General features: G+C 41.5%; 1 pseudogene; it reads right to left on the bottom strand.

Annotated features, from left to right (window-relative positions):
• Positions 1-19,229: 19,229 nt before the first annotated feature.
• Positions 19,230-19,314, bottom strand: LOC149321414 (U2 spliceosomal RNA; annotated as a pseudogene).
• Positions 19,315-24,755: the final 5,441 nt, after the last annotated feature.

The raw sequence follows: 24,755 nt of genomic DNA, 5'->3' as shown, positions 1-24,755 counted from the left end.
AGCTTGCTTTGAGGAAACAGAATCAGATTGATTAATATGTGGAAAATACCCAAGTCTGTAATCAAACCAAGGCAAGTCCAGAGGCCCATCCTTCCTTATCAGCACCTCTTGACTCCCCCCCCCCCTTCAACATGAACTGAGAATCCTTGAACAATCTTCTTGTTTTATGGCCCAGCATGGGGAAAACACAAAACCCTCCTGATGTAATTAACGATACTGCAGACTGCCCACTAAGGGCTCTAATAGAAAATTCTACATTTCAAGGAACATAAGCACAGCAGGCAAAAAGGAGAAACCATTCCATCAGTTCTCAGCTGTTGAAACTGAAAGGGCAACCAACGTGGATAGAACAGTTACAGATCTGTGTGGGGAAGCCAGTAATCCTTGTACATCCATAGCACCATAAGAAATGACTTCAGGAGAAAAGATCCTGTAGGCCGGTGCTTTTCTACCTCTCTGATGTGGCAGACCAGCAGGCTGTTTTTCCCGATGTTTCAGGGGCCATTTGTACTCTTTGCTTACAACTGTTTCTTTTCTCGAAACGTACTGCAGAGTGGCTGTCAATGGCTTGTAGATCAACATTGGTCCAATGACAACCACCTTGAGTAGCATTATAGGTACACCAGGATGTTGTGCTGAATATGTATTACAAGTGGCAACAGGTCAACTTGAAAGACACACTCTTATGACACAGAAGTGTTTCCCCCTTATCCCAGATATCTGTGGAGCATGCTCTCACCACATGTTCAAAAGCATCCACTTCTTTCACTTCTCTAGAACACATAGCAATAGCAAGTACATTTTTATACCGCTTATCAGTGCACTTAAGCACTCCCTAAGCGGTTTACAAATTGTAAGCTAATTGCCTCCAACAAGCTGAATACTCATTCTAGCGACATCGGAAGGATGCTAGCCTGAGTCGAGGTTGAGCCCCTTGGCTAGGATTGAACTCACAACCTTATGGTTTGTGAGTGAGTAGCTGCAGTACTGGCATTTAACCACTGCACATCACCTGTGTGTCTCCCCCCACCCCCCAAGAAAAACTGGTTTTGAGGCCCAGCCCCAGTGAATTCAGGTGCAAGAAAAGTCCCCTCTAATCTTGACTTGTATATCAAGGAGAGAGTATTTGCATTCTGACCTGGCCAGCTAGGATGCATTAAAACATTTCTGTTCATTATGTGTCACTCAATGCAGAAACATTTTGTTGTCAAAAAGACCTTGGAAGTGGGGACTGAGGATATTAATAGTTGTTATTTGGTGTCAGGTCAAATTTGATTTATAGCAATCTCATGAATGAAAGACCTTTCTGAGTCTTGTTCATCAGCAGCTCTCCTTGGATCTTGCAACTCAAGAGTCAAGGGGCTGGAACAGACCGGCACAGAAGAGCGGCCTGAGTCCACTCCGGCCAGAAGTGGCTCACTCCTAAGGCGAGCCATGCATGCAGGCGCTGACCAGTGCCACCAGGAGTCAGTTTATCTTGGCTCCTTTTAGCTCTGGTCTTAAGGACTGCAGGGCAGCTTTGCTATGGCTTCTGGCCTCTTTGGAGGCATGCGTCATCTAAATGACACTTTCAAAGCTGTCGGAGGCCACTTCATTATGACCAAAACATTTTTTATTGAACCAATTCACCTGTAATGTGGTCTCCCTTTTTAAATACTGCTTTCCATTTTTGTAGGCCCTTGGTTTTATAGCTCTTTGACCACAGAGCAGCCACATTCCATACAAATCAACGTTAGAGCAAGTGGATCTGTTTTGAGATGTAATCTTCAGTGGTGGCTGCCATACTGGGGTGACAGTGAATCCACTCTAGGTTTAGTCCAGACTTTAAAGTAACTAAACTTGACCTTTAAAGTTCTGTCTAAAGCCCACAGTGGATTTACCACTTCATTGACATGACAGTCACTTTCTGCCACTGGTTGCCTTTTAATAAAAGAAAATCAAATCTGAGATTGATACTAGGTTCCATTTCTTTAAGAACTGCTGGATATTAGTGACTTGGTGTCGCACCAGGCTGAGACACCTTAAGGAGGGTGACACCATTCATCTCCAAATATCTGCCTTTTGGTAGAAACAGGCTGTAGCTTTTGCCTGTGTCCTTTTAAAATGCTGAAGAGATGGTTGTGGAAGGTGAGGTTCAGTAGGAGAAGAAAAAAGAAGCCCCAGGTTTTAATTTTTTAAAAAATTTAAATGTAAATGTTACATTTTATTTAAAAAAAAACAATTTAAAAATTATATTCTTTTAAATTTTTCTTTAAAGACATCACATCTTAGATGTGGTGTTTTTTTTTACGTTAACCACATGAAACTAGGTACGCATGTAAATACATTTAGGCTGTTAATATGATATTGTAATTTAAAGGTATAATCTTAATTTTTCTAGCTGTTTATGTCACAACTATTGCCATTACATTCAGTGATATACAAGAATTAAGATTTATGAATAAGTATGAAAAACATTACTAAGGATTCTGTATAGTGTGGTATAGGAGGTTTATGGGGCGGTGACACCATGAGTTACCACACCAGATGAAGCCAAGCTTCTTATGTTCCTGTGATCCTAATATACTTCATGTGAAATTATTGTTAAACTGGGAGGTATTTAGATCTCACATACAGTTCTGTTTTACATAATAAATTGCCAACATGGAGAGATTGGATATAAATATTTCTTCTTTTGTGCAATTTATGTCAGTGTACATATGTGTACAGCAAGCATGGTGTAGCCGTCTGAGTGTTGGTCTATGATTCTAAAAGCCCAAGGAAACCTACTGGGCGACTTTGGTTAAGTCACACTTTCTCAGCCTTAGCAGAAGGCAACGACAAACCTCTTTGGAATAAACCCTGCTAATAAAACCTTATGATAGAGTTGCTATAAGTCATAGTGGACTTTAAGGCACATAACAAAAACAAATATATATGTATACATGTATTTCAGTGGTTGGTAGGATTGTCATAGTCAAACAATGAAAAGGACTGGTGGTTGCTGAGGCAAAGAAAAGGAACAACCTCTTGATGCACAAGCAATTTATTTGTAAATGATATAGGTTACTTCTGCTGCTTTGGATAATTTGTTTATTAAAAACAAAAGATTGGTTGAGTCAATGGAAGATAAGCCAATCAATGGCTGTTAGCCAAGATAACTACATAGCACTTTCCTATTCAAATGGAGTATACTCCTGAGTATCACTTGTTAGAGCCAAGTAGCTGGGGGTGGTCATGAAATTTGCATCCTGCTTGTTGGCTCCCAAGGACACCTCTTCAAAACAAAAACTTGAACTAGGTGGATCTTGATGAGTACAGCAATTGTTCCCCTTAAAAACAACAACACACATTTATATATGGAAGCAGCTACTTCTGTGGGACATGCATATCCGCCCCATATAGTAGTTATCATCTGCTAATCTCAAATGAAATATCTGTGTTACGGTTATCCCCTGCTGAAAGATGTCCCTGTGGAGGTGGGGTGGATGAGTAAAGTGATGCATATCCGAGACAGTAACTGCATAAATGTGGTTATTGAAAAGGCAATGGTTTTAGTTTAGAGGGCCATTTTGCACATTGATTTGGGCTGCCTTCCAGCCAATAAGATGACATTCTCCTTACCTTCTCTGAGCTTATGCATTTTGTATTTTACTGTAGAATGTAGCCCAGAGTGTTGGAGCTATACATGATTTCCCTGAGGTGTGCACACACCCATGCACACATGCGTGTGCATGCACGCCCATGCGCACACTATTTTCACATGAAACTGTGTGAATAGAGTGCTATTATTAATTTATTATTGATATTCCTATGCTGACCCCTTTGCCCAAACCTCACCAAGACATACCACAACATATTCAAATAAAATAAAGCTATTATAAGGCCATTGAAACAAAAATATGTTTAAAGGATTTATACGTTCATATTAAAGACATCTGCCATGACACTTTTTCTGAAAGCCAAGAGACCTAGGGATGAATTGTTATTCTGGAAAAAATGCTTTCTACAATGTTGGACTGACTTCAGAGAAAGCCCTTTTCCAGAACCCTGCGTGCTGCTATCTCTTCTTACTCCAAGTATTTGTCACAATAATGTTAGAAAGCATAAGTTGCGGCTGCTGACAGTTACAGGGGGTGGAGGCACCAGCTGCACAATGCACTTCAGTGAATGCTGATGCTGTTAAGTTAATTTTAGTGCAGCTGGAATGAAGCTATAAAGATGGCAGAACTATATGAAATTTTTGCAACTCACTTCTAAGCCATTGCTAAAAAGACCTCTCCTACTTCTTGTAAAAGGATTGTATTGCTGAGAAAAGGGAAGGGGAAGTTGCTTTATCCAGAATGAGCAGCTCAACATGTTCTTTTGCTCTGCAAAGCATTCTATTAACTCCCCAAGGTCCTCAAAACTTACACTCAAGCCTTCATTCACCTTCTTTGGAGTGCTCCAATTTTCAAATCATTCAAGTACAAGTATTTTGAAGTTTTTTTTTTATTAAAAGTCACTCTATAACCAATTTTTGGCCATAAAGAAAGACAGTAACATTGAAAAGCAGCATGTCCACAAGCTGTGCAAGTACTGCCTGTCTTCTCTTAGTATAAAAGCTAGAATCTTCATGTGGCAGGTTTGATTCAGATAAGCAAATTCATATTTCTGTGTTCAGTTTTCCTACTAGAGAAGACAGAACTGAAAATGGAATGGCGTTCATTCAGGCCTTTCTTTCATGCCAATTGTCTTGGGATATATGGAAGACCTGGAGCATAACTGATTGTATCGATCTGAGATCCCTTGCTTGTAAAGGTGAATGGGAAAGAACAGAGAAATTCAGCTTTAAAACAGGAGAATTGGGAAGATCCTAGAACTATAGCCATGGAAAATAATATATCCTCCATTTGTCCCAGTTTGGGAGGGACAAATTTGGCCTGGTTAATCCATGGCCATTCCACTTTTTCAGCTCCTTTGAAAATGTCCCAGTTTCTTCTCCTCCCAGTTTCCTTCAGCTTACTTCAGATGCTGCAAACTGAGTTTAAATTGCAAAAGTTATGTGCACTCAGTTAACTTTGAGCCGGAGGAAGGGATGAGGGGGAATTTTGCCCTTCCCTGTAGAGTCAGGCAAAGCAAATTGCTGCAGCCTTTCCTAGCATGTGTGTTCTTCCTCATTAATAACTTTTGCCATCTTGATCACATTCCTGTTTGGCCATATGTGTTCCATTTTTTAATTTGCGAAATTTTGGGCTGTATGATAGTATTTAGAAGCCTCAAGGGGTTCTGTCAGAGGCCACTGATTTACAATCCAAATGACACTAAAGTACAGAAAAGCCACTGCAGATCCTTTAGAATTTCTTTTTGCATTACATTACTGTTCCTGAAGGAACCTTAGCACAAGTGGACTCTCAGCCAAGGTTAGAGATTCAAAAGATGCATCTTTCAGAAACAATGAAGGCATGACTTATTGAAAAATGTTGGGATTTTAAGCTGGATTGTTAAACAAAGGTTTTCTTTTTTCAGACTCCAGTAAGACCATTTCTCATGTATAAATGTTCATATATGAACATGGGCTTCAGTGTATATGTCATGCACACACACACAACATAGAGTCCACAGTACTAAATCTTCTGTAGTATGCAGACTATTCCATATCCTGAACATTACTCGAAGGAGGTGTCCACATGAGTGCTGCTTGTCCTATCCAATTTCAGTCTGTTCTTGTTGTCCCAGTACAAGTCTTCATGCATTTCCTATGCAATACACATTTCCTCAGACTGTTAATGTTTTAAAAAACAAACAATGTGCCAGTACATCCATACATATTTGATGCAGTAAACAAAACTAAAGTGGAGAGAGGAACTTCACAGGATCATGAAATATTTGGAGTTGTGTAAAAAAACAACTAGCAACTGTGACTCTGCACGCATACACATACAAAGCTTTAAAACAGAGCAACAAAGGTGAATTCAGTAATTAGAGAGGGAGTGAAACATTATTTATCAAGGATGGAGTCATCACAAGAAGGCCTATCTTGCCCAATGAGAAGTGGCAAATTATATGCGCAACTGCTCTACATATACCACACTTGGATGCAGGCAGGTGAGGAAAGAGCCAGTAGGTTTGGAGTAACAGAGGATTTTGAACAAGCCCCATGGAAAGGGTGCAATGGAAGTGGCACACAGCAACCAGTGAGAAGCCAGAGACAATTAAATCACAGCAAGAGGTCTTAATATCTCTGGGGTCTTCTTCTATGGAGTACTAAGCATACTTACCCCAGCCTGTATTACAGGCTAGGCTGTTACTGAGCTGCAGCTGTGGTTGAGAAGATTCTTGATGGGAAGGATCGTTTCCCACACATTCAACCCTTATGGAATTTTCCTGCCCGCACATTTCCTGATCTTTAGCGGTTAGAGTATTTGTTGCCAAGATCTGTTGCCTCGGTTTCAAATCCACTGCCTAACATCCTTTGTGAAAATAAATATTGCTTGGCTAGGTGTGGCGGGGGTAAGGGAGGGGAGTGGAGGGAGGCCTTGGGGCTTGAACATATCTGGAATTCCCGGATTGGTTTCCAGACTCTCTCACTGAATCAAGATGTGGACACGTTTCAATGTTACACTCTAGATGAGTGAGATTAAACAACACCCAACATTTACATTTCGAGAACATTATACAAAAAGCTCTGCAATGGCATGGAGCATTTAATACAGAATCTGGTTTTCTTCATCTTCCCAGAATTCCATTTTTCTGTTACAACTTCTTTATTTAAAGGGCCAGTAGCACATTAATAGTAATGATACTATATTTATTCTACTCAAAGAGAAAACCTAAATAAAATCTAAATAGGTTTAGGCATGTGGTTGAATGCCATTTCCAGATTTTGGAGAGTGCTGGGCTAAGATTCCCCTGGGGGAATCTTCTTCCACTGTCGCCTCTGCCCGTTTACTTCTTCTCTCTTTTAGGGTCCAATCCATGCAATTGTACATAAGGAGTGAGACTCAGGGCCCATTCACACTAAATAACCCACGTTATTTCATGGATTTGCCATGATCGAATCTCTCCACTGCATTTGATTTGCCACGATTGAATCTCTCCATGGCATTTTATTCCAGATTCCTGTTCACACTCACATGAAATGCCATGGAGAGATTCGACTCTCACAGTCACGGCAGCGGAGGCAGAGGAGGAAGGGGCCAAAGGCAAGTGGAGGAAGGTTGATCCAAGGCATGGATGGGGGGCAGAGGAGAAGGAGGGGGCCAAAGGCAAGTGGACTAAGATGGATTGAAGGCAGGGATGGGGGCAGATGATGGAGAGGAAGAGGAGGAGGGGGCCACAGGCAAGCAGAGGAAGGCAGTGTCATCCCTTTCTCCCCACATTAGGCAGAGGATGAGATGGCTGCCACAAGCAGCTATTTTGAAAGGTCTTGAAAAATTCATCGTTACTTGTTTTATTGACACTATTTTATTTTTATTCCCAGAAAAGTTGTGTGTGGAGTTTTGGTTTGCTTTTAGTATAAAAATAACATAACCTTCATTCAGTACTATGACTTGGTGTGTGTGTGTGTGTTTGTACACATGTGCAATGGGGGTTGGATGTTCTGTTCTGCCTCAGAACACAAGGCACGGGAACGATAATGTTCCTTGTCCTTGCTTCCTCACAGCTTGCATGATCAGAAAGGTGAGTCAATGAATCACACAATCCCTATGCATCTTTTCTTGGAAATATATTCCAGTATGTTCAGTGAAGTTTTGTTTTTGTCGGTATTTGCCACCAAGTAGAGTTCACTTTATGCCTATCTGATGAATGACAAACCTCCAGTAGGCCCATTTGCCAGCAGTCCTGCTCAGGTCTTGCAAACTCAGGTCTGTGGCTTCCTTGATTGAATCTATTAATCTACGGCACAGTCTTCCTCTTTTCCTACTGCCTTCCACTTTAGTAAGCATTGTTTGCCTTTCCAGTGAATCATATTTCATGATATGTCCAACCCCACTTTAGTCATTTTGGCTTGTAGACAGCCGGTGTGGCATAGTTGTTTACATGTTGCACTACAACACTGAGGGCCAGAGTTTGATTCCCAGCTTGGCAAATCACATACTCTCAACCCTAGGGGAAGGTAATGCCAAACCTCCTCTGAACAAACCTTTCCAAGAAAACCCCATGATAGGTTCAATTTAGGGACACCATAAGTTGGAAACAATTTGAAGGCACATGACAACATAAAAACAAGGGAGAGTTTAGGCTTGATTTGCTCTTGGAAGCATTTATTTGTCTTTTTGCAAGTCCATAATATCTGCAGAATCCTCATCTCATGCCATATTGCAAATCAGTTGATTTTCTTCCTATCAGATTTCTTCACTGTCCACCTTTCACAACCATACATAGAAATCAGAATTATAATGGGATGGACAATCCTTACTTTGATATTCAGTGATATATTTTTATACTTGGTGATGTTATCTGATTCTCATGACTATTGCTGTTTGTTCATTCATTCTGTGAACTATGGCTTCATCCATACACACATAGGCTTGATCAACAACTAATGTTGCTAAAGATCAGTACTGCAAGATATTATCATGCGCCATGCCTCAGCTAACCTTGCTTAATCTAGCATGGTTTGTTTTGGTCTGTTACCAAATACGATTGTTTCCCCACCCTGTTTTCCCCTTGTGTTTGGCAAGTAGAAGGAGCCCCATGAAGATTTTACTCAGAGATCATCAAGGTGTTGCTAGCTGTTGACTCTTAGCATTTAAAAGTAGGACACTGTAGAATTCATGCCCATTAAAGTAATTTTACCATATGTAAGATCCAAAATACACAATCTTTCTCCACTACATCATTCCTCTGTTTGCAATACATCTTAACATTAAGGATGGGGAAAGAATATCTCAAAACACAGTTGTCCAGAGAGAGTTTATGGAGTAGTAGTCTGATATTTACATTAACAAAGCTTTCTGAATGAAATAGTCCTGCCTTGTTTGCATTTTTGCTAGAAAACTGTGAGCTGGAATTGACTGCTGGAAGTTGGAAAGTTGCCAGCGCAGAACAACAACAACACTCCTCCCACTCCCCAGTTTCATTTTCCCCTCTTGATGGCACAACATTCCCCACTTTCTACTAAATGTATCATTTGTAGCCCCCTCATTCGACTTACTTTTGACTGGGTTTTTGAGAGTCAAATGTCTGGTTGTCCAGATTGCTTGTCCCCTGAGGAACTATCAGCTTTATGAGAACCACCATGCTTTTTGTTGGAGCATGTTTAAGCATATCCATCACTTCATCTTCCCTCCCAGCACTCCCTCCCCTTGCCTCACCCTCAACCTACTAACAAGTGTTGTCCACATGCATATAAACCTGATGTTACTGATGCCTGCAGTTGTTGTTGGGAGCCTGGAAGAAGGGGAGAAAGTCTGCCTGCTCAGAGGAGGCTGTCCTTGGCGTGGGAAGCACTTGTTAAATTATGCTTACAGGACAGCCGTGGTAACCAGAGAACATGAGGCCAAGATACCCCCTCTCCAGCAGGGACAGAAAGTATGAGAATTTATAAGGGGTGGCAGGGGATTTCTAGAAAATTTTTCTTCCTTCTCCCTTACATGTTTTAAGAGCTTTCTCTGTCTCAGTATCTCCCTTGAGAGACCAAAGCAGAAGCCTCTTTGGTTGTGAATACCTGACAAGTTTTTAATGTGAAAAGAAGTCACTAAATTTAGTTGCTGGAAAGGAGCGGAAGTGGGAAGAGAAAGAAAAGGGAATGATGGAGAGGTAACCCAAGCCATCCACTTTCCTTTAGTCAGAATTGGTTTATTTGTTCTTTTCTCCTCTGTCTTGAAAGCTTTTAAGCCTAGGCGCCATAATCTATACCCAAATAAGCAATGTTGCCAAAAGGAAAGAGAAGAGGCACACACACTCACCTGAAAGAGAACACGCTGAATCAAGGCTCTTCAAAGCTGTTATAATCAGACAGGTATTAAATTCTGCCTCTTCAGGCAGATGTACTGAGGAGAGGTGGCAGGGAGGTGGGATGGCAAAGGGAAAGGAAGGGAGACCTGCGTAGAGGACTAAATTTGCTGAGTTCTCAGAAATTGGGACTGGGTTTCAAGCAGACCAAAAGGGGTCTCAGCATTCATTTGCAAGGCTTTGAATGGCTGTTGATGCAGAGGCATAAGAAATTATCTAATAGTGACCTGATCTTTCTGATACTGACACTTGTTTCTATTAGGACAGAGGTGCCATTTCTGCAGGAGGAGAAAATTTCATTTACAGAGGCAATTTTTTTCACATACTATCTTGCATTTCACAAGTAAGAATAGTCATGTGTGTATGCGCGCACACACACACATTTATACCAAGGATTTCTGCTAGAGTTCTCCCTTTATGCCTTACACCTTAGATGAAGAAGATCCTTCTCTGCCAGTACTAATTTACTCTTTAGTGGTTTGACTTGTCCTGGCTCCTGAGGACACACTGACATCTGTATGTAAACCTACCACAATTTTTTCCTTATTTTAAAGAGAAAGGCTTTAAACCTAGATTTGCTTAGCTGGAAATCCCATTGAACTCAGTGAGGCTTAGTTGTGAGTAAAATTGTCATGCTCCCCAACTGTTCCCAATTTGGCAGGGACAGTGCCAACCAATCTTCTGTCCTCTCACTCTTCAGGTGCTTTTAAAATGTCCTTGTTCTCTTTCTTCCTCCCATCTTCTTTCTCCTCAAATTACTTCATTTGAAGCAAACTGAATTCAGTTAATTTAGGTCTAAAACACATTGCAGAAATAATCCAGTTTGAGATGGCTTTAACTGCGCAGGCTCAATGTTAGGGAATTCTGGGAACTGTAGTTTTGTGAGACATTTAGCCTTCTCTGCCAGAGAGCTCTGGTGCCAGAATAAACTCAGGAGCTATGCAGACTGCCCCTGAAGGGATGGCCTGCAGCTGCCTCCATCTTCACCGGATTGGGATCGGGGCAACCACATGCTGTGGAAAGGATGCTGTAGCCGCTGGCGCCGTGGCATTATGGAGCTCCTTTGGAGCTGTGTCATCTAAACGCAGTGCCAGCCATAATGCCACATGGCATGTGGTGCAGTGTGTGGAGTCACACCACTTTGGGGGCGGAGTCGGGATATTTGTTGTGTGGATGCCACACCCTGACTCTGCCCCCAGGCTGGCCTTAATGGCTGTCTGCACAGCCCCCCAGTTCCCAGGATTCCTTAGCACTGAGTCAGGGAAGTTAAAGCAGTCTTAAACAGAATTAGTTCTGCAGTGTGTTTCGGACCTTAGAAATGGTGAAAGAGGACAAGAGGGGGCAGAGTCTTGTCTTTCTCAGTTTTGATGAGGCAAAAGCAAACTACAGCAGCTTCTCCTAGCTTGTGTGCTTTTCCTCAATATTGTCTTCACCACACTCTGATATTGCTTGGCCACACATATTATGGTTTTCACCTCTGTGATGTTGTGGGATACTGGTAGTCAAGATCAATCTGATTGGTTTTATAACAGAATATTTGTAACTCCAATACATTCAGGAATATCTATTCTCTCAATAGGTAGCTATATGGTGGTGGAAAGGAAGACTATATTCTCAGCAAGGTGTAGAGCCATCTTGCCAAATGTACAGTAGTCTTGAAATCACAGTGAACCCTCTCCCCCAGCCTTTTAAGAGCTCTTACAATCATATTACATTTTAAGTCTTAAGAATCATCATGAAGAATAAAAAGTATCAGCAGCAATATTACTTTTACAAATTGAAGTGTTGCCTTTTTATATTTTACTGAAGAAATTTTTGGCATGTTGATCTTGAACACAGGTCCATTTGGTTGTTCATACTGGGGTTAGGGCATCTTTAGCCCTCCAGGTGCTGCCAAACTACAACTCCCCTCACTCCTGATCAGTGGTTATACCAGTTAGGATTCTTGGAAGTTGGTTCAGTCACATCTGCAGGGCCATAGCCGCTCTGATAGCCTTTAGGGCTGAAGGGCGGGGTATAAATACCATAAATAGATAAGAATAAATATGTTCACCACTCCTGGTTGATATGAAGGTGACAAAGATCACTATCTATCAGTGTAACACAGGACTGAGATAGGGCTGCCCAGGTTTTTGAAAGAGAAATAAGGGACACTTGAAATTTATAATGTGCAGGATTGATTATTAGGAAGGAATGATAATAAAATGAATTAGGGTTTAAGGAACTATAGGACAGTTGTTTTAAAACTACCTGTACATATACTGAGTTCTTCCTTCTCAAAACTGGGTGTTGCCAGTGCTAGTGCCTGTAGGTTATCAGGTAGAATTCAAAGACATGTCTGTGTTAATCTGAAAAATCAGTATGCGAAGGGATCTTCCAGCATCTTTGAGACTAACTGAAAGAACGACGCTGGCAGCATGAGCTCTTGTAGACTTGAATCTATTTCCTCAGATGCATGCTGGTTATCAGGAATTACTGTGTATATTTCCCCCCTCCTTTAGGAATCTTTCCTATCAATTAGCAAATCAGTGGCGGGCCAACATGGAAAAAAGCTAATTTGAAAACTTTGCAACCTTACTGCCAGCTAACTCAAGGCCGGTTGGGACATATATTGTTATTGTTATTCTGTGCCTTCAAGTCACTTCTGACTTATGGCAACCCTAAAGCAAAATCATCATGGAATTTTCTTGGGAAGCTGCTTCAGAGGGGATTTTCTGTTGCAGTCCTCTGGGGTTGAGAAAGTGTTTCCATGGCCAAGCCTGGATTCAACCTTGGCCTCCAGAGTCATACATTTAAATTACTTCACCACACTGTCTGTATAGCCCAGTTGCAAATAACCATATCATGCCTCCAAACCAAACTGGAGTCCATGGTCTGCATGGATATATATGCACGACTGCAATCACTAGAAAGCATTTCTCTTAAAAAAAAAACAAGACAAAATATTTTTAAATATATGGGTTTTCTCAAATGAAAGTAGACATGACCAGGATCAATAATGGATGGGATCAAGTGTATATGGGCCCAGAACTGATAAAGAGTCATCATGGATCCCAACTAGTGGGATTCCTGCTAGTGTGTATATATGTAAACTATGATCTGTTCACACTCATAACAGAAATTGGTGGTACAACCCACAGGTGTACATTTCTTAAATATATATAATTAAAGATACGGCATCTTGTGGCTGCTTGGAGTTGTACTTCTTGTAGCAGCATGGACATACTTACAGAAGAAGGTCTGGGATGCCTCTTGGGGTCTGCAAATAGAATGTAGCATCGCTTGTGCAATTAGGAGTTGCATGAACATTGTACTACAATAGGATCCTGGCCTAGATTTTTTATCACACCATTGTCCTGCCTCATGCCCTGAATCTATTTGTAACCCCTTTCCCCACTTGTTTTTACCATATTTTCCCCATCTCTCTCTCTCTCTCTTCTCTCTTTCTCTCTCTTTTCTCTCTTTACCCGTCAAAATCCTGTTAAGAAAAAAAAGATGGAATAGTTGCACAATGTCTTCTAATTGCTACCATGAAGAACCTTCCATCAGAAAATGCCTTAGGAATAACTTCCTGATGAACGTCTTTCTCTTGTAATCTCAGATGTTTTAAACTTCTGGCTGTAGTGAGATAAAGGAAACCACTCTGCACATTCTCAAGGTCAATATCTTCTCTCTCTCTCTCTCTCTCTCTCTCTCTTTCTCTCTCTCTCAATATCCTGAAGCAAAATGGGACATAGCAAATCCACTGACAACCTTTTATCCCAAAAATAAATAAAATAAGCTGCCTCTGAAAGTGCATTTGAACAAGACTTCATTATATTTGGAAAAAAATATGTCTGAAATCTTTTGTTTTATTGGTTAATGGAGTTCCAGATACTGTAATTTTTGGAGTAGACTCACATACATGCATATTGCAGTGACAACATTTGGATGCCACTTTATTCTAGTTTACTGTCCAGAGTCTGTCCACAGCCCTGTCTTTTTGGCATATGGCTGTGGAAATAAGTGAACACAAAATAGAAATAGGGAGTTACCAAGGATGTTCCATCCCTAAAGTTCTTGATGTATACTTGTGCATTTAGTAGACCCAGATTAAAAAGGATTTCATTTCAGGGAGGCTGAACATTTCAACAAACATCAGCTACCATCCACATAGCTATTTGTTAGCAACTATAGAAGTTTGTGATTGGAAACATTAACTGAAGATTGTCTTCAGAGAAGGGGATGTTTTATTCATGTGAACACCATATTTGGAGACAGAAGATGACATTGCTGCCTCTGCCTAGTGAATAAGAAAAAGCGAAGGTGGTCTGGAAAGAAGTGATCTAAATGGATGTGAAGTCAATCCTGAGAAGATCAGTTTGTGAGATAAGGGTTCAAAAGGGCACTTAAAAGAAAAGTCCTGAAAACCCTAACTAGTTGTTTCTACCTCTGTTGCTCCCTAGTGGCAGATAAGCACTTGTCCAGATGCAGTTGGGCCCTTCAGCAAAGTCCTACTGCCTTTTCTTTGCTCACCAGCACTGATATGCCTATGGCAAGATAGGTGCTTAAGCAACATTGTTTCATTATAGTGATGTAAACTGTATTCATTCATCACCCTACTTGTTCAACCTGTATGCAGAAATTATCATACAAAGAGCAGGTTTAGACTTAGAAGATAAAGGAGTGAAGATAGGAGGACGAAACATCAACAGTCTACAAAATGTGGATGACACCATACTACTAGCAGTATGGTGACTGCGGCTTCCCTTCAGCAGAAAAAAGGCCGCTGCTAGCCTGGACCAGAAGAGAAGGTATGTACCGGGCCAATGAAAGAATGAGAAGAGATCTTAAAGAGCAAAGATATACATCTGAGGACGAAAGTTACAATCATTGAAGCCATTGTATTCCCCTTCATCATGTACAGATGTGACAGCTAGACAGTGAAGAAAGCAATTAAGAAGAAAATCAATTAATTTGAGATGGGATGCTGGAGAAGAGTGCTTAGGATACTGTGGATGGCCAAAAAGACAAACAAATGTGTTTGTTTGAACAGATTGGGTCTGAATTCTCCTGGATACCAAGATGACAAAGCTGAGGCTGTCATATTTTGGCCTTGTCATGAGAAGGCATGACTCATTAGAAAATACAGTAATGCTAGAGGACAGGGGGTCTTGGAGATGTCTCGTCCACAAGGTCGCCATGAGTTGGGGGTCAACTGTACGGCAGTTAACAATAACAACAAGCCTTGAGTCCCATTATTGGGAGAAAGGTGGGATGATGATGATGATGATGATGATGATGATGATATGATAATAATAGATTGATCTCTAGGTGTTGCTTATGGCACAGTCCTAGGCATATTTACTCAGAAGTAAATTCCACTTTGATGGACTTTTCTCCAAGTAATGGTATTTAATCTTGCGGCCTTACATGCTATTGATTCTTGTGAGCCCATGTTTTTGGAAATCACAAGAGGGAAAGCAGTTTTGAGGGGTAATGAGGAGCAGAACTGTCTTAGCAAGCAAAGAGTTAAGGACTCATTCCCTTCCTTCTCACTATTACTTCACTATTCCAATTTTTTCATGCTCCCCTAAGCTTGCTTCCTTCTTTCCTTCCTTCTCTCCCTCCCTCCCTTTGTACTATTACTTCACTTTGCCAAATTTTCATGCTCTGCCAAGCAAAGTTATTTCCTTCCTTCCTTTCCTTTTCTTCCCTACCACTATTACTCCAGTACTCCAAATTTTCATGCTTCCCCAAGCTATCTATTTATCTAGCTAGCTAGCTAGCCTGCTTGCTTCCCTGCCTGCCTGCTTGCCTCCCTTTCCCCCTCTTTCCCTCCCCCTCAGATGTCAAAACTCTGTTACTTGCATTTATGTGTAGTGTGTAGTTATCCCCTTTGGCATTCTTAACTTTCCCTTAACCTTTTGAAAACAATGTTTGTTGCTTCAACAGAATTATATAAAATCTTGTTTCTGCTGATTGTGTGGCTGCACTGGAGAAGCCCCCATTGAAGGGGTGATAAACCTGGTAACACCAGTGTGCGGACTAAAAAGAACAATAAGAAACCCCAGAGATAGAAACAAATTAATTTCTCCCAAGAGATAAAAGAGTAGTGGGGAGGCCAGGAAGGAGAGCCAGAGAGTTGACCAATTGAGAGAAGGGCTGTATTCTTACCAACAGAAGCAACATTACTTCTGAACTGATAAGAGAGGTGTGAGAAAGGAGCGGAGAGAAAAAGAATGGAGATGATAAAAGTGCCTGGCACTGAGTGCACTTCTAAAAGACAAATAATCAACTGAAACTGTCAATTAATCTTTTTTATGGCTTTTATGATTTTTTCTTTCTTATAATTTTATCTCTGAGTTAAGTGAATGTGCTGCTGGTGAAGCAAACTGAACTGACAACTCTGAACCATAAAAACCCCATTTCCACTAGCAGGAAAGGCATGGAAATGGGCAGGAGAAAGTATTCCTCCTCTCCCACTGACCCCCAATAGATCTGCCTTGGGCATGATGGGCCCCAAATAGCTTCCACTGTAACTTTAAATCAACGAAACTAAGCTGCCTGTGTCCTGCACAAGGAGCAAGGTGGGAAATTAATTAATTAAGTAATCAATGCATAATCTGCCTCAGTCACTAAAGAGGTTTACAACTGTATTCTGTCTGCCCTTGAAAAGGACTCTAGAACAAATTGGGTTACCAAAGATGCCACATTCATAATTTTGGCTTATGACCAGCCCTCATTTATTTATGCATTAAATTTATTTTCTGCCCTTCTTTCAGGGGGTGTTAAGATGGTATATACAGTTTCCTTGCACATCCTGCACATTGCCTCACAACAAACCTATGAGGCAGGTTAGGCTCAGAGGGTTTGAGACAGTTGGGATAAATTCCCCATCTAGCTTCCTTGTCTTATGTCCTTCTGTACTCCTGGATGGTCTCCACTGATGGCATCAGGGATGCGGATGTGTCCTTTCTTACCTTCCTTCAGCAAACATCTGGGGAGGGGAGGGAATCCTGCCCACACCACACATCAATGAAAACAACAACTGCCCCCCTCATGTGTTTGGCTTGATGTGGATGTGAGGGTGGGGACAAGTTCTACTGAGTTGTGCACTCCAATTGTAGAGTAGTCTGACATTTACTAGGGCTTTTGGCCAGTCAGGATGAGCTCTATATGTTCTAAAGAGGGACTTCTTCTTGCCACTGTCTGGCAAGCTGGTAATGGTGAGGAGAAGAGCCAAATGACAGTAGTTGAAGAGGGAGAATTAGGGTGCTTCTGACAGAGCACCCAGAGGCCATACATTGGGCTTCCTCCACAGGCCAGTTTGTCCTAGGTTCCTAGCGCTATTGCTTATTGCATTCTCTCTTTAACCTGGTGATATACTGAGAGGACACTACTAGAGCTTGGCATACCACTTTGGTTGTTCTCTTCTGGCTGAGGCACCATCCACATTCTTTAGAACTAACACAGAGACTGTCAAATATATCCCTGTGGTGGCACAAGGTGCTGCTAGGAGGCAGTAGAAGGGAAAATGGGGGTGAACTGAAAGTGGCTGAGTTAAGGGCTTCAGGGGGGAAATGGCTTTATGGTGGTCTGAGCCACTGGCCTATGTTTTCTGTTCTCTAGGGAGGCCTGAAAAATTATGAGTACAATGAGTACAGCCCAGCACTTGCAGCAGATTCCTCTCTCCCCAAAAGCCAGATTCCCTGGGACAGATTTACAACTTCATCAATAGTTTTCACCCACTGAAGAAACTGGGGTGTAATGTGAACTTCTGCAAGTAACTGCAAGTTCAACACATGCTGATTTTATTGGCATCAATATTTGTTGGCATCAGGTTCAGAATTAAACAATTAATTAAATTAATCCGGAGACATGGGGCGCGGGGTTATCAGTACGCTGATGACACCCAAATCATTTTCTCTATGTCTCCGACTGATGCAGTGACTGGGGATGGGGTCTCTCCTCTCGTGGCGTGCCTGGAGTCAGTAATGGGCTGGATGAGGGAAAACCGACTCAAATTGAATCCAGAGAAAACGGAGGTACTAGTTATAGGTTCCCCTGGTCCAGGAATGGCGGTGGTTCCACCTGTCCTGAACGGGGTCACGCTCCCTGTGAAGGACTCCGTGCGCAGTCTGGGGGTGCTTCTTGACTCGTCGCTTCACCTGACTGCTCAGGTGAATGCGACGGTCAAGAGCACCTGTTATCAGCTTCGGCTGATTCGCCAGCTGCGCCCATACCTGGCCCAGAGGGACCTAGAAACTGTTGTACATGCTCTGGTAACCTCGAGATTGGATTTCTGCAATGTAATCTACATGGGGCAACCCTTATATCAAACTCGGAAGCTGCAAATGGTTCAGAACATGGCAGCCCGGCTGGTCACTGGTGCTCCCAGGACCAGCCATATAACACCGGTATTGAAAGATCTCCATTGGTTGCCTATCCGCTTCCGGGCCCAATATAAGGCGTTGGTTATTACCTATAAAGCCCTAAATGGCTTGGGTCCAGGTTACCTAAAGGACCGCCTCTCCCCGTACATTCCGCCTCGCACCCTCAGGACATCTGGGCAGCAGCTACTGAAGGTGCCTGGGGCTAGATTGTCCTCCACCACAAGGAGGACATTTTCCACTGCTGCCCCAGCCCTTTGGAATACGCTGCCCACTGAGCTCCGCTCGTCTACCACCCTGGCCCAATTCAGGAAGGATTTGAAGACCTTCCTGTTCCAACAGGCATTCCCCGATTAAAAATCCTGTGGGCCTCCCTCCTCTTTCGTGGCCAAGAGGAAGGGCTTTGGGGCTTTTTTGCCTGTATTTTTTATTATTGTTTATATGTGATGTATTTTGGATTTTATTGTATGTATTGTTGTTTGAAATTTTATACTGTAAGCCGCCCTGATCGAAGGAAGGTGCGGGATATAAATAAAAACTTTATTATTTATTATTATTAAACAGCCTGATTATTCATCTTCCCTTGAGTGACTGAGGCTGATTGAGTTCCTGGCATTCCTAGTCATTTGGTACAATCTTAGCCTTTCCATGTGATGTTGGGAAACATTATTCCTTCTTCATGAGAAAATTTTGAATAAAAACAAGGGTAGTGTGGGTGGATGGCAAGGTGCTTACCCAGTTATCAATACTATGGAGAGAGTGAATAAAGAGATTTGTTTATCTCCACCCCTCTCATAATATTAAAACTAGGATATACCGTTGTAACCTGAGAAACAGCCGTTAGGGGCAATGTACACAATAAACTTACCACAGTTTTATGCAGACACACCAGCTGCCAAAAACAGTTTCCCTGTGGCATGTGATCTTTTTCTCTAACCAAAATGCTCTGAACCACTTACTGGATAAATGAATTCACCACAACCTCATACTACACTTGATCTTAGCCAAAAGGCCGAGAAGCAATGAAAGCACATAGTGATTGTATAGCAATTTGAACTAATAGTAGTGATCAAGGGAAGTAATAGTGCCACTCTATTATGCTTTGGTCAAGCCTCACCTGGAATACTGTGTCCAGTTCTGGGCACCACAATTCAAAAAGGAGGGTGACATAAATGGTGAAGGGTCTGGAAACCATGCCCTATGAGGAAAGACTTAGGGAGCTGGGTATGTTTAGCCTGAAGAAGAGATGGTTAAGAGGTGATATGATAGCCCTGTTTGGGTATTTGAAAGGGTGTCATATTGAGGATGGAGCAAACCTGTTTTCTGCTGCTGCAGAGAATAGGACATGGAGCAATGGATGCAAACTACAGGAAAAGATATTCCACATAAACATTAGGAGGAACGTCCTGACAGTGAGAGCCATTCGACAGAAGAACACACTCCCTTAGAGTGTGGTGGAGTCTCCTTCTTTGGAGGTTTTTAAACAGAGGCTGGATGGCCATCTGTCAGGGATGCTTTGATTTTGAGTTCCTGCATGGTAGGGGGGTTGGACTGGATGGCCCTTTTGGTCTCTGCCAGCTCTATGATTCTAGTGAGCATACAGACATTCACAGTAGCCATCAGAAATGTTGGTCACAAATGTGGTGATTCACAGCATGAGAGTCAAACTCATTGTCCTGTGAGAAAAAATGCTTGTAAATGTTTCACAATGGGTGAGAATCACTCGCCACAAAGATATCGAATCCCAGTGCAAGTGTAGAGCATTCATTCCCTTTTATCATCTAGGTACATTTCTAGAGAAGTACTCTGACTTAATCACAGATTAATAGTTGTTGCTATGTTTTGACACTGTGTTCTTGAAAAAGTAAAATGTTATGATTTTGTATTTATTTTGTGCTTCATGGGGTGGCTTTGCATGTTCAGTTTTCCACTGTTGGGCAGATTTAATTTACAGCTCTCTCTCAGCTAACAAAGCCTATGACAGTAAATCTCCTTTTTATACTTGCCCAGCCACCTTTACTTCTCATCCTCTGTCTAGCTGGATGTGTTTTAGCAGGATCAGCATTGGGAGGATGGTGAAGGAAGGCTGGAGAAACAAAGAATTTCAAAATTGAAGTGCAGCAATATGCCTGCAATAAAGAATGCAAGAAACAAAGTTTGAGCTGGGAAAGAGTTGGATTAGCCAGGTGTGCCTGCATACAACAGCCAAGGTAAATAGCAGCTGCCTGCAGAATCAAAATCATGTTCTAAGAATGTGTGAACACCAAAGCAAAGGGGAGAGCAGGTAAGCCTGCTTCATAAGCTACCTCCAGCCTGCTAAAAAAGAAGCAGCAGCAGCAGCAGCAGCCTGTAAGTTTGGCCTCCAAAATGGAAATCATAAGAAAAGAGGAGGGTGATGAAACAAACAAGTAATTTCTAGACAGAGTTTGGAAGAAGTCTTCAACTGGGTTTTTAGACAGTTCAAAATATTTTTGATTACTTATATGAGGCTTACCTGACCTGGTTGTTTCATTTCATACATTCATATTGTTAGTTTTGAATAAGATGCCTGCTGAAACCTATTTAAGTGCTCTTCTTTGTTGATGTGTAGGAATCTATCTGTATTCTTTCCATGCTATTTCTGCCTCTGGTACCAAATTTTCTGTTAAAGAAGCAATGCATAGGGACACCTTTACTTTATTAACTGATTTATATTTGTATTCTCTTTTTTATAGGTGGTGCTCCCCTTCACATATAGACACTAAAATAGGATGTGTTATAAGGCAGTGGTGGTCCCTGGACTGGTCCTGATCCATGAGCCACTGGCTGCCAGATCCTGGTGGATTTCTAGGAAAGAGAGATTGTAGCTGATGGACAGAAATATGAAACTGGCTCCTGGTGTATGGGGAGAAAATTGACTGGTCGACCTGCACATCAGATAAGTTCGAAAGCAGTGCTATAAGGTATCTATTTTTAACGTCTCTTTCTATTATAGTGCCAACGAGAAGCTTCCTTCTCCTACCTGTTGTTGGTGCTGTAAGCATGCATAGAAGAAGAAGGAAAAGAAACCTACGTATATACACACGCTGTACATTGGTGGAAAAATGTGACTGTTCAAAAACCACCCTTAGTCCTTTTGAACTATCAAAACTTGAAAGATGAATTGCTTCTCCTGGGCCTTTACTCTTTTATGCTGTGGTTCTAAATGGGAAGAAAATCCCATTTCGACAGAACTGGCTTCCCAGGAAATGTGCTTTGGATCTCAGCCTAGCCGTGCTCTGTAAAAAATCAATGGGAGATGGGCTGCACTGTAGCAAGTGATTTACAAAAGGAAGAAGCTTCAGGTGAATCAGATTTTGAAGCTTCGGTCTGTTTTTTTGGGTGGGTGAGTGGGGTGGGGTGGAAGGATCTAACAGTTTAATGGAAGTTCTTGTTTATCTGCTCTTGGGGGGAATATTGATGTGGTGGTTGCGCTGGCAGCAAACATTTAGAACATTTGTGTTTTGAGTAGACTAACAAAAACCACTCTGAGATACAGAGTCAGGCTGCAATCTTATGCACATTTATCTAACAGGGCATTGAGCATGGTGGGATTTGCTTTTGATAAAACAGGCAGTGGTTTATGCTGCATGGCAGGTTCATGACTACTGTTTTTTAATTGGTTGGTTCTTATGCTGCTTTTGATTTCAGTGATAAGGCTTTGGGATTTTGTGTTTTTATTGTATGTACCTAAGAGTATGACTAATCAGTCCTAGAAATATTAAATTAAATAATAGTAACTCCTGCTGCAAAAATGCATCGTCCAAAGTGCTCATGTGAATACTGTTTATTTGTCTAGAGTACCAGTAATGGTTTTAGTATTGAACTAGGACATTGGGTGACCAGGGTTCAAGTCCTGGCTCGGCCGTGGAAATCCACTGGGTGACCTTGGTCAAGTTACACTCTCTCAGCCTCAGAAGATGGCAATGGCAAAGGTTCACTGCCTTAGGGTTGCCATAGGTCAGAAATGACTTGAAGGCACCCAACAATAAGCAAAAGTACTCTGAATGAGAGAGTTTGAGTAAAAGCCCTGTAATAGGGCTGTCATAAGTTGGAAAGGACTTAAAAGCAACACAACAACAACATCACTGTGAATGGTGCTTAATGAGGTACACAAAACAGAAAAGAGACGTCTCAAATCAGATCTTCTCTCACTCTCTCTCTATTGTAGTTAAAAAACCTCACTTTCATTCCTTTTTTACCTGGACTTGCTAAGGAAACAAACCTTTCCTCTTGTGGTCCCAAACATGCATTGCATGAATTCTTGTGGGGACCTGGACCCTATTTATGAGGAGGCTTCCTTCAGATCCTCTGCCATGTTTTACAAAGCAGGGTGCAGGGTGACCAGATGTCCTCCTTTTCCAGGACATGTCCAACATTGCAACCTTCTGTCCAGGAGGAATTCCAAAATGCCCTCCATTTTGAACATGACTAAGAAGCATGAATTTATATTTATATGAGTTGTTTTTAGCTTTTATTTGGTCATGTCCTCATTTTTTCTTGAATGCCCTACATTTTGTATTGCTTTGTCCTCCTTTGTGGTTAGGACATCTGGTCAGCCTGGGGGCGCGTGGGGGCGCTTGACATCCATCACGCTTCCCAAGCAATATCTTTACTCTTTAGGATCTTGTCTAATTCTTTCATAGCTTCCCTTTCCCATGACTAGTCTTCTTATTATTTCTCCTATTCTGCTCAATATTTGATTCTAGGTATGGGAAATCTTCAACTATTTCAATTTCCTCATTGTGTAGGTTGAATTTATGTAGATCTGTGGTCATTATTTTTGTCTTCTTTATGTTTTGTTTTCTTTATGTTCCAAGTCTGTGATGTTTCCTGCTAGTAGTATGGTGTCATCTGCATATCTTAGAGTGTTGATGTTCCTCCCTCCTATCCTCACTCCTCCATTTTAGTAATCTAAACCTGCTCTTCATATGATATTTTCTGTGTACGAGTTGAGCAAGTAGGGTGACAGGATGCAGCTAATAACGAATGAATACAATCTACATCACTATAATTATACTATGTTGCATAGTATGCTGCCAAGGGCACGCGGGGTCGTCATTCCCAAGCGTTGCCCCATCTCTTTTGCGGCTGCCCCAGGGTGACCAAACATCATCCTTTTCCAGGACATGGCCTTCATTTCATCCTTCTTTTCACGAGAAATTCCAAAGTGGCCTCCATTCTGCGCATGACTAAGAAGCATGCATTTGCACTTATATTAAGTGTTTTCAGGTTTTATTGCATAATGCCCTACATTTCATGGTGCCTTGTCCTCCTTTGTGGTTCTGAGGTCTAGTCACCCTGACTTTTCCAGGGCATTTCAACCTTCTGCCCAGGAGGAATTTCAAAATGTAGTCCATTTGGAACAAGACTAAGAAGCATGCATTTATATTTATATGAGTATTTTTAGCTTTCATTGTGGTCATGCCCTCCATTTTTCTCGAATGTCCTCCATTTACTGGTGCCTTGCCCTCCTTTGTGGTTCTGTTTCTGGTCCCCCTGGGTTAGTTTGATTAAGTTGGACTGTTTTGGTTGTAAAGGTAATGGGGAATAATATAACATCAATTAAATGTCAGAGAAGTATCGGAACATTAAATGTAAAACTGATGTAATGCCGCGAATATAGGAAGATAATAAGGTAAAAATTACTTTGTTCATGAGATGTTTATGAAAACCCAAGTTATTTAGTTCATGTTATATATGGTATGATTTATTTGTGTAGAAGCATGGGAGGATAGAAAGAAAATTTTGAATTACGGGCAAAGAGCAAAAAAGGAATAAATAGAAATGAAGAAAATGAAAGCTAGTGAGAGTTAATAAGAAACAAATCTCTGAAGGTAGGAAGAAGCTGTGCAGACTTTACCATTCAGTTGTTTAATTTGTAATCGGCATATTTAATTTTTGAAATCAATAAATTTTTTTTAAAAAAGAATGTCCTCCATTTTGTGGTCCCTTGTCCTCCTTTACGCTCAGGCCATCTGGTTACCCTGGGCTCTGGATGATCAAATGTCCTCCTCTTTTTCCAAAACGTTTCCCCCTCCATTTGGAGCATGATGAATAAGCATCCTTTACATTCATGGTAGTGTGCTTTAAGCTTTTCTTTAGGCATTTTCTTCTAAAACGAGCTCTATTTTTGTGATGCTTTGTCCTCCCTGGGCTCAGGCTGCTGACCAGAGGTGGTCCTCCTCCGTTTCCAGGACAGGTCCTCCATTTCCACCTCCTGTCGCTAAGAGGGATTCCAAAACGTCCTCCACTTTGAGCATTTAAAGTCAATTTACATTTTTATATAAGCTTTTTTAAGTAAATGCATGCTTAAAAAAACCTCATATAGAAATATAAATTCATGCTGCTTAGCCCTGCTCAAAGTGGAGGACATTTTGGAATTGTAGGACATATCCGCTCTAGGCCCCACAACAAACTCCGACTCCCAGAATTCCACAGCCTTGA

This window comes from Sceloporus occidentalis, unplaced genomic scaffold (genome assembly GCF_023333645.1).
Source record: "Sceloporus occidentalis isolate IW3139 unplaced genomic scaffold, rSceOcc1.0.p SCAF_1, whole genome shotgun sequence".
Lineage (NCBI taxonomy): Eukaryota > Metazoa > Chordata > Lepidosauria > Squamata > Phrynosomatidae > Sceloporus > Sceloporus occidentalis.
This window is presented reverse-complemented; position numbering and strand designations above follow the sequence as displayed.